The sequence below is a fragment of the Nannospalax galili genome, unplaced genomic scaffold (assembly GCF_000622305.1).
Source record: "Nannospalax galili isolate Female #2095 unplaced genomic scaffold, S.galili_v1.0 scaffold1642, whole genome shotgun sequence".
In the NCBI taxonomy this organism is placed as follows: domain Eukaryota; kingdom Metazoa; phylum Chordata; class Mammalia; order Rodentia; family Spalacidae; genus Nannospalax; species Nannospalax galili.
In genome coordinates, this window is record NW_008347123.1 from 35,596 (window position 1) to 45,056 (window position 9,461).

Below are 9,461 nucleotides of genomic sequence, written 5' to 3' on the forward strand. Positions count from 1 at the left end.
ATATAGACAGCAGCCAATCTTACTTTTACAAAGCACCCGAGTTTTAGACTTGAAAGTATATATATATATATATAAAAAGCTCCAAATAGCTCAAGCATCATCCATGACTTTCCATGTAAACTGAGACTTAAAGTGCTAGGATCCAGTTAAGAAAGCAACCACCTTGGGACCATATGGCCTGAGTACAGCTTGTTTGGTGCCCAATAGAGCCTAAGATCAAAATTTTGAGTCCCACTGCATGAGAAATACTTTATGGAAAAAAAATGACTTTAAAATTTTTTTTTCTTTTTGTTCATGGGGCAAGCCACCTTAGATTCTTTAAATGCTCCACAGCCACCCGTGTTTTAAATCCCCCCCCTTTTGTTTTTGGTTATGGGGCTGTTTTAAATTCTTTAAATGCTCCATTAGTCACCCAGCCATTTTATCCTAAGCCTGGATTCCCTGAGACAAGATAACAAAATGAATCAGGAAGCTTTTCGGCTTTCTTACAAGCTGAATTCAGTGTGTGTGAAAAATCACTGCATGATCATCAAAATAAAGAAGTCATTAGAACTTTGGGTATCCTTTGTTTCTAGGGTGTTTCCAAGATAGAAAAGGAAAGCAAGGTGAAACCTGAGTCCTAGTGGAATGTTCCAGAGAACCGGAGGTCATGGGGCATTCCTAACTAGTCCAGAGTGCAAGCCTGACAGCAAATTTCAGGGAACTGGCGACTGCTATAGGAGCTTCTAACTGGTCATTGTGTAACTGGGTTTTGCAGAAAGATGTATAGATAGGAGGTCTTTGTCAATACCCAGGTGGGTATTCAGGGGTCTGTTCAGAGGCTAGGAGCCTTCGGCTAACATCAGGGAATGGCCCTGATCAGAAAGCTTCAATTGCCCTTTTGTCTTTAATGGTCCCACGTGAAGACTCATACAGAAAGTAAAGGGGGGAAAGGAAGGGCTGCTGATCCTCAGGGTGGGAAGGCCAAGGCAAAAATGCTGCTACCTTAGAGAGGGTATTCACAAACTCTGCACATTCCAGGGGTGCCACATTGGGTGCCATCTATGGGTCTCTCTTCCCTTGTGGGTTGTTGGCCACCAATTCACAAGGACAAAGGGAATGAAGGCAGCAAGCAGGGTCAGGATGGCAGTGAGTATGATGGGGAAAACCTTCCAGGAGTCAGCTTCAGTGAGACAGCTTGTTTATTCAGGGGTTTGGGGGACAATATAGTGTGAAGATGGTGGACAAAACTTCACTTGATAGGTGTTCATAGTATGCATTATTTGCATGTGTCTGCGGGACCCTATCATGTATGAAGGGAAGGTGGGATTGACTGGCTGTAGTGCAATGCCTAATTATCATATGGAAAAAACAGGGGCAGTTTTTGTAGGGAACTATGTCAAAGGTCATGTTCCAAATGAGGTCAGGCATCTGTGCTTGGAGACATTTTCCAAATTAGGTCAGGCAGAGAGTAGGAAAGGGAGTCCTTTCTCCCTGAGAAAGGGAGTCCTCCATTCTAGACATGGTGAACTGTGACCTTCATGGCAGTGTCCCTCAACAAGTTTCCATATGCCTTTTTCAAACATCCTTAGTATTACCCCCCACACCAACTGAGTTACAATTAAAACCAGCAGGTCAAGATACACCCATGGGTGCAGTAGTGGCATTAATGGTATCAGGGTAACCAATAACTTTCACTTAGCTTTAAGGCCTGGTCCTCATTAGGAAATATATGCCTGGTACTATAAATTTGGCCAAGAATCCATTATTGGAGAGCTCATAGGCTCCAGGGATGAATCTGCTGCTATTACATTGATAAGTGACAGAGTATCAAAATCTCTACTTTCAATGTTACAAATATATATATCTACACAGATGTGTTTTGCTGAAAACTTGTCTTTTCTTCACAGACCAGAAAAAGCAAATGTTTATTACTCATCTTTTTATCTTTTAAAAAAGGCATTTCTATTTAGAATATCATTAACACATAATACATGCATACATATCAATTTCTCAATGGTTGGTTTTCCAATACTCCTACAACCTGCATGAAGAAATATTAAATTGCTATCAAAATATCTGAGTATTTTATCACAAAGAGAATAGCTAGTAAAATTGAGGGGTATGTGTCTGTCAAGGCTCACGTAAATATTGTTCACTAAGTAACAGACATTATTAAACTAATATTTTTCTTTCCATGATTACTTTTGCAATATTTTTATTTGAAAATTTACTTTTTACAACTGTCAAGTGCCCAACTCACTGGCATTACTGCATGCACACTGTTCTGCAATTGTCGCCATCTATCTCAAAAGAGTTTTCACCTTCCAATTTGAATATTTGTACCCAGTTCTTTAAATCCCCCATATTTAGCTCTTTGTTAGTAGGTACTACCATTCTACCACAAAACATGATAAAAACTCAAACTCATTGAAATAAAATGTTAATTTTACCAGAAGGCAAGATTTTCAAGATAAAATTTCTATGCATTTCTCAACATAAACTCCACCTAGATTCCATTAGTAAAATTAGACTTCTCTACAACCTGCCCAGGGATTCTTAATATACTTTTTCCTCAAGCTGTAGATGAAGAGAGAGAAGAGTTGAATTCACAGTGTAAATAAGTGAGCATCCAAACCTTGTTTAGTAGAATGTGACGGTGTAGAAACAAAAATACACAACAGCACCTGTTCCATACAATAAGCAACCAACTTACAGGTGAGAGCCACAGGTGTCAAAGGTTTTATACTTGATGCCTGATGAAGGACTATAAGAGAATAGGATGCACGAGATGGGGAAAAGTCCATATATGGTACCAAGAACATACTTGGCAATGCTGTTAGAGATGGTGTCACAACAGGTAAGACTAAGGACTTGAGAAGAATCACAGAAGCAATTGCAGATTTCCACTTCCTTTAAGCAGGTGCTGTTCAAAGCTATCAAATCCTGTGCCTGGGAGTCAAAAGACTAGCCAGAAACCAAAACTAAAATGGTGCAGAGGTAAGGGGTCATGAGTACTAGGTAATTCAGAAGGTGACAGATGGCTACAAATCAATCATAGGCCATCACTGTTAGAAGCATGTCATCCACATGTACAAGAATTGTAAAAAGAGCCATTTGAGTGAGGCAGCCCACATAGGAGGTCTTTCTACTATGAGTGTGGTTGCTCACAATCATCACTGGGACAGTAGTGGGGATGAAGCAGATGTCCAAACATGACAGATTTCAGAGGAAGTAGTACATGAGGGTGTGAAAATGGGAGTCACAAGGATGATAATTAGATTCCCAAGAACTGCCTTAGGTATGTGGACAGGAATAGCCCAAAGAGGACAGGCTTTCGTTCTGAATCCTCTGAGAGACTCATAATTTGAAAGTCATGGACATGTGTTAGATTGTATAATTCTGTATTGTTTCAATACCATTTGGAAAAAGAACAGTGGGTATGAGGAAATACCCATATAAACTGGCATCAACAGATATCTAATAATATGAATATTTTAATTCAAGTGTCTACCACCAATGTATTCACATTTGACATAATCCATACATCTACTATATTCCTTTTTTGTAAAATCTCCATGTGCTTAGACACTCTCATTGTTGCTTCCCTCATTCCTTCCATTTCTGCTTTCTGTACATTTGGCTGAATGATGTAGAAAGACCATGAACGTGAGAGATAAGAAATCCACAATCAAAATAAAATGAAGTCTACTATGTTAAAAATAAACAAAACTATGTAATAGCTTTCCTTATTTTGAAAGACTATTGTGATATAACTAAGAAGCATTACGTACCTCATTTTACTATAAGACTTTGGAATGGATACATTGACTAGCAATATTTTTTCTTGTGTATGTATGTGTGTGTGCATATATGTATATGTGTATATATATGTTGATGTGTATTTTTACATGCATGTGAGGAGGACAGAGTTTTATGTATGGTGTCTTGCTCAGTTGTTCTCTGCCATATGTTTTGAACCTGGAGTTTGCCAATTTAGGCTGAGTGGAAAATGATTTCCAGGGATCTGACTGACTCAGGTCTTCAAGTTTGTGCAGAAGACACTTCACAGGCTAAGCCACCTCCTCAGCTCAATTTACAGTATGCTCAACTGTGCAGGTTGCATTATTTTACACCTAAATTAGGGTTGATAATTCATAATTATCACACACTGTGGGACTCTAGAGATTGCTCAGAGGTAAAGAACTCTGGATTCTCTTGCAGAGAACCTGGGTTCAATTCCCAGCACCCACATGGTGGGTAACTACAGTTCTAACTTCTCTTTCAGGGGATCTGGCACACTCATGACTTCTGTGGGCATTACAAGACACATACATGCAAGAAATACCCTCAATACACAAAAATTTAAGAATATTAAATAAAACATTTTTTCTTAAAAAGTACATCACAATGTGTCAGGTATTGGATAGGAGTTTAATAGCGTTATGACACAATATTCATTTTTTGTGGATTTTTTTCTTCAGAAATTCTATAATAAATAAAACATAGTTAAGAGTGAACTTTGAAGTTTAATGAACATGTTTTAATTAAATAAACACCATCAATGACCACAAATGTGACATTACTGCATGTTGTTTTAATGGTGACCGCATGCATAATACCCATCTAAGCTCAAACCAGAGAAAATTCCATTGTAGAGATGGGGAAGTGGGGAGGGAAGAAAGCCCAATCATAGCTTTCAAACTATTGGCACTCAGTAGCTACTGGGAGAGGAGGAGTCCATTTTCCTTAAGGATATGATTCTGGGTACACTAACCAGGCTTCTGTGGATGGACCCACATCACAGGGCATTTGTAGAAACAAATTTTACTTGATAGATCAAAATATATTGTAAGAAATTCACAAAAAATCAATAAAAATATAAAGGAAATCTTAAAGTACTACTACAACTTAGGAAATGTATCTTGAAAAAAAAGGAATAATTCCACCACTGTGAAAACACTGACATATTTATATGTGCAAATGTTAAAAGACACTTGGATTAGAAATGTTATGGAATGAAATAAGTATCAACATGCATAAAAATAAAATGTGCCAACCAGAAATCAGAAAAAAGTAAACTTCAGTTTACAGGGTATTTGCCTAAATGATATGTCAACTAACCTCATTATATTTAGTAATAATGCTACATCTTATTTTCCCTATTTAAGCTGCAATGTACAATTAATTCCTTAGGGAACAACCATTCTTTGTTTAATTCCTAATGTCATTGTCTCAACTAGAAATGACATCTGATGACAATGGTGTGTGCACTCATAAGTCATAGAAACTTTAAGTAGCATACACAGGATTCAAAATTGAATTGTCAGATTCTGGGTCCATTTCACTGTTTATTGTTTTTCAGCCATCAAAAAGTTTTAACTCAAGGTCCAGTAGTTGTCCACAGACATAACTCAGAAATATTTAAAACTCCAGTTCTCTGAGTAAGAATTAAGTCAAGATTGACCTATTGTCTCCTTTTGAGACCAAGTGGGATGATTAAAAGCAAGACGACTCTGTAGCTAGGTTCAAAGGGACCCGTGCTGAATTATTGTTTCTCTATATTTTCTGTAATCTGTCTAATGATTTCCATCTTGGCTCAAATAGCAGAAGAAACTGGATCCACTCACTGTTCTGTTCTATAATTATGAGTAAGTGCAAAAGGGGAAAATGCAATGACTTGTAAGCTTGGGCAATTTTTGTACCTTTCTTTAATCAATTTCATTATTTTTAATAAAATACATCAATCAAACACATTAGAGAAGAGGATATTTTTTTAACAGACATCAATGCAAAACACAGGGCATGATGGAAAGATGGTCATTCAGGTTTGATTCAGTGAACTCAGGCAACAGGCAGAAGCACAGGGGCTTGTTTCCTCCCCAAGGTTCTATCTACTTCTAAAACACATGCTAATATAGTGGGGATTTATTTATTTTTATTTTCTCATTTGATATTATTTTCTTTGCTCTTTGAGATAAGGTCTCAAAATGAAACGCAGTATAGCCTCAGACTCCTACCCTTCTGTTTTAGTCACCAGACTGATGCTATTACAGGTTCAGCCTGGGCCTCTGGTGGGACCACACCTAGCTTTCACTCGATTTTTTCTAATATTGACCTTTGATGTTTCAAGCAAAGGAATGAAGAAATTAGGCACCAATGGAAACGATGGCATTTATCCCTCAGTCTTGGCTTGACACAGGTATTTATTTCTTCTTCATTTATTTTTTCATTTTCTCCCAAATGCTACCTCGTGTCTGCTGCTGTCTTAGAGGGCACATTCCTTTGCAGATCTGATGTGTTGCACTATGTCTCATCATTTGTTACAGTGGCTATAATCCAAAACACCTGTGCGATGAATTCTAGCAAGGCTACAAATAATGGGAGCTCTCACCATTGCTGATGTAGCTGCAGTGTTAGTCGTTTCGAAGATGATTTGATTTTGCACAAAATCAAATATATATGGAAAATTACTACATAGAAAATTTACATCTACACAAAACATTCCCATAGATGTTTATAGCAATTCTTTCAGCAGGTGAATAAACTATATAATATCTACAGACTAGATTATTAATTAGTATTAAGAGAAATTGCCGTGAAGCTATGAGAATTCATGAAGGAAATTTATTTGCATATTGCCATGTAAAAGAACCAAATCCAAAAATCTTCTTATTGTGATTCCAACTACATGAAATTTTGGAAAACAGAAAACTGTGGATATATTAAAATAAAAAGTGGTTACCAGAAACTGAGAAAGTGAAGCACAAATTGATCAAGTTTTTTTTGCAAGAATGAAAATATTCTCTATGATACTGAACTAGTGGTTGTATCCCATGTTTACCCAAACACATGGAATGTGTAATACCAAGATCAAACCTTAATGTAAAGCATGAGCTTAGGTAACAAAGATGTGTCAATCAGGCCACAAATCGTCACAAAAGCACAATCTTTTAGGGGCATGTTGATAAAGTGATTGTGCATTGTGTGGTTGGTGGGTGTGGAAAATCTGTAGCCTTTATCTCATTTTTCTGGGAACCTGAAAACACAACTAAACATGTGACATGAAAACAGAAGGAAGAAGATTTGGGGAGGGGAATGATGACCTGCAGGAGGACAGGGGACTGGTTGGGTTTTAAAAGGAAAGAACTTACTCCTGACAATTGTTCTCTGACCTATACTCATATGCAGTGACTGAACACACAAATACATATACTTATATATAAACATTAACATTATAGCTACTCATATGTTTGCACTTCAGTTTAGTGACCATTATTATCATCGAACTTTAGAAATTACTCATCTTTCATAGTGGAATCGATAACGATTTAGTATAAGTCCCATTCTTTCCTCCTCAAACCTGATCAGTACCAGTGTATTATGCAACATAGTGAAAAGTATATACGTTACATACATATTAATTTTATTCTTGATTTCATTTTTCATTGAATTTTTGTAATTTTCATACACTATAGTTTGATAGTATTTAGATACCCTCCTGTATCCACACCTCCCCTCACTGTCCCCACCCAAATTAATGCATTTTCAAAAGTAGATTAGAAATGACTGTCATATATCCTGATATTGCGGGGCCTTCTCAGGGCACTTTGCATGTCCCTGTTCCTCAGGCTGTAAATGAAGGGATTCAGCATAGGGGTGACAACTGTGTATATCATTGAGGACACAGCATTGTTTCAGGATGGCTCTGATATAGTGATTCCAACATATATCCCAATCCCCCTCCCCCAAATAAGCAAACCACTGACAGATGAGAACCACAGGTAGAGAAGGCTTTATACCTCCGATATAACGATTCCAACATATATCCCAATCCCCCTCCCCCAAATAAGCAAACCACTGACAGATGAGAACCACAGGTAGTGAAGGCTTTATACCTCCCACCCGAGGATGGCATGCTCAGAATGAAAGAAACAATTTTATAATAAGAGAAAAGGATCTCTGAGTTGGAAAACATACCTCATATTACACCAACCAAATATGAACTATGTTATTTGTGAAGTTGTCAGAACAGGAAATATTAAAGACCTTAGAAGGTCACAGAAGAAATTATCAATTTCCAAATCCTTGAAATTCCTCATCTGTAATGCAATCAAAAGATGTAACTGGGTTTCCACAAAGCTAAAGAAAAAAGACACAAAAACTAAAATGACACACAAGGGAATATTCATGATAACTGAAAATTCAAGGGATGGCAGATTGCCACAAATAGGTCATAGGCCATCACAGTCAGAAGCATGACATCCATACATCCAAAAATGATAAAAAGAGACATCTGGGTGAGGCAACCTGTATAGGAGATGACTGTGCTATGACTTTGAATGTTCACAATCAACTTTGGAATGGTGGTGGAGATGAAGCCAACGTCAGCCCAGGACAGGGTGGGGAGGAAGAAGTACATGGGGGTGTGGAGATCAGAGTCAGTGAAGACAGTCAAGGTGATGAGGACATTCCCAAGTACTTTAATCAGGTACATGGTCAGCAACATTACAAATAGGACAGGCTGAAGTTCTGGGTCCTCAGACAATCCTGTGAGATAAAATTCTGAGACAAGGGTTAAATTTTGTGATTTTATATTACTAAGACACCTTCAAAATCAGAACAATCAGAAAAATGAAAATAATAATATCATTGTCTAGTTCACTGATCAATTTTTCAATAGATAAGTAGATATATACATACATATAATCAAATACAATTATGATACATATATGTTGTTTATTATTTTTAAAATTAGCTATCTCTATATTGGCCTGGATAGAGTTGAAGTCATGGTTCAGGCAGTTTTCTTGCGTCAAGCTCCTGAGTACTGCACTTACAAGTGTCTTCCAACACATCGAGAAACCTTACATACATGAGTCTGTGTGTGTGTTCTCTTGGTGTTTGTTTTTGAGATTTTTTTCATATTTCTATTTGAAACGTATTGTTCTGTGATGCTTGCGTTTGTTTTGTTTTGTTTTTTTTTTTTTGAGAAAGATAAAGTCTTCCTGAACACATTATTGTTCCAAGCTGTTTTCAAACACATAATCATCACGCTTTGCTCTTACAAGTCTTCTGACTATGAAAATGGACAGCATAAATTTACAACAATAAATAAAACTGAAATATATGTATACACTTCAGAGGTATACACAATTTGACAATAATTCCCATTTTGAAAAACTTGCACTGTACCCCTTTATGAGAGACTCAACTGGACAAGATTATATGAGTAAGAACATTACAGGTATCAAATTCATGTGCAGAGTAAAATAGTTTATTCTTTTCAGAAAAATATGAGAATAAAGAGATTCTCTGACATATCAAAAATCTTATGGATTTTTTTTGCAATCATAATATTTTTTACAATTAAAGTTACAGTTTTAACAATATGCAAAATATTACAGTAATTCAGATTTTTTGGCATAATGATTACAGAAAAAAAAAGAAATTCACATGTCAAAGTCACAGAGAATTTCTTT

General features: G+C 36.7%; 1 pseudogene; it reads right to left on the reverse strand.

Annotated features, from left to right (window-relative positions):
• Positions 1 to 7,538: 7,538 nt before the first annotated feature.
• Positions 7,539 to 9,461, reverse strand: part of LOC103742419 — an 8,883-nt pseudogene continuing 6,960 nt past the window's right edge.